The sequence below is a fragment of the Choloepus didactylus genome, chromosome 13, assembly GCF_015220235.1.
Source record: "Choloepus didactylus isolate mChoDid1 chromosome 13, mChoDid1.pri, whole genome shotgun sequence".
Classification (NCBI taxonomy): Eukaryota; Metazoa; Chordata; class Mammalia; order Pilosa; family Megalonychidae; genus Choloepus; species Choloepus didactylus.
In genome coordinates this window covers 88364643-88366803 of record NC_051319.1, presented here as the reverse complement: position 1 = coordinate 88366803, position 2161 = coordinate 88364643, and positions in this window count along the sequence as shown.

The window sequence follows — 2161 nt, the reverse complement described above, 5'->3', positions numbered from 1 at the left end:
TGGAAGATCTGGTAATGATTGACCTAAACAGATACATATACTGGGCACAAGATTTAAGAGGCCAAAGTACACAATTCAAATGTGAGATAGGGAACCATCACCTTTTTTGCCATATAATGCAGGTTTGCACAGCCTCTGCCAAGGAAATTGCATGTTACCTTTACAGACAATGATCTGGGCCGCCAGCATATCTTTATATCAATTACCCTAGGGTTTTCTGAAATGACAGGCTGGTGTACAATGTGCGGTTCCAATGGCTGCCAAAGGACCTCAGACAATCGTTTGTTATAGAGTCAGTGTTGTACACATTCCTGATAAATCTTGTTGCTATTCATCAAGAAAAAAGAATGCCTATGAGCAAGTAGAGTGACACAATAAAAGACGCATGCATGTGATAGGCACTGGATTCAACCTGGTGCGTCCTGACCAACCTCTTGAATTTTCCATTTATTTAAATGAAGTCTCATAAATTGTTACATACATCTGTGTTGTTGAAGTGCCATCATACTTGACACAGAGGCTAAGATTATCCCTAGATAGGAGATTAAATAAAATCATAAATTTAGATGAAGCATCGATAAATGATCTAGGGGTAGAGAAGTGATCAATTTCTAATTTGCACTAAAGAGAGTAAGTAAATCCACTCCTTTTCCCACTATTTTTCCTAAGGACATTTATAAGTATAAAGAAAGAAACAGAAAGTAATTACTCAATGGAAATAACCAATGGAGCCCATGGTGAGAACATCAGTCCTTCAAAATAATAATGCTTCCAAAAGATCACCTGCACAGCCAATGGTTGAATCATAGTCAACAGAGTCCTTCCCCAGAGGCCCTCTTAGTAATGACAACTGAGATGTTGCAGGCCAACAAAAGGAGCTTTGAGCTCCTTTAAAATCCCTATTCCCCTCCACATTTCTTATCATTCATTTACTCAAATATTTGAGTATCTATTTCTACAAAAACTATATTCAGCATTGTAGAGGCTGCAATATGAATCAGACACAAGACATCCTCAACTTGCTTATAATCCAGAAGGGAAAAACAAGTGAAAGCATCCATTCTATGTCCAAATTGCTGTTAAGAGAACCAGGAAAAGTTCTCCGAGAAATGGAGCTAACCAAAGACAAAGTCATTTTTGCAACTCTAAGGAACATCATGCCAGGCACAAAATACCCATTAATAAATTGTTGATAGACTAAAGCAAATGCTGTCTTCACTCCACATTTATTGGGTTTGAAGTCAGAGAGGTACTTATTTAGAATTCATTTAGAAGTGTTCCATACAAGGCTGATTCACTCCAGTGCTGAGGAGCTCAGAAATATTTTATATATGGATATAAAAGTAAATCCATTATGGCACTAGACAGTATAGCTAATTTATATTTGGTTCTCAGCCAATGAGAACTAAGAGCCTTTTGAGTGTCCCTCTCTAATCTATTCATTTACTCTATCAGGTCCCTCCCTCTTTCTGACATTATTTGTGAGCTGGTGAATACTTTGGTTCAAGATGGCTGGCAAAAGGTATGCAAGCAAGAGTGCTGGGGATTCTACAAAAGATCAAGGATGACACTGGATGTAACAAGCAAGACTCACTGCAATAGCTCCAAATGCCTCCAAGATGATAGTCTAAGAAATTCAGGCCAGCAGACAGTTACTGCCTGGTAGAAATCTGTTGACATTTTGAAGGGCAACATAAGTTTTACTGCAGCCTGGAACCTTGACCAAATGTGTGAATGATAAATAGAAGAACTCTATAGCCAGAGGCATGCCACAACTCTAGGAGACTTGAAAACAACAGAAGGACAACTGCCAAAGTTTGATGTCACTAACACATCCCCAAGGTATCAGGCTGTAATAATCACATATAACACGAATTTTGTTAAGGTGATCATTTCCAGGAATAGGTCTCCCACACTGTGATGGTTAGGTTAATTAGTCAATTTGGACAGGTAATAGTGTCCACCTGTCTGGTCAAGAAAGCACTGGCCTAACTGCCACTGCGAGGACATTTCGTAAGCTGATTGCATCTATGGCTGATTACATCTACAGTCAACTAAGGGGAGTGTCTTCTGCAATGAGAGACATTTAATCTAATCAGTTGAAGGTTTTAAAAGGAGAAGTGATAACTTCAGCAGTCAAAAGAGAGAACTTTCATCTCTA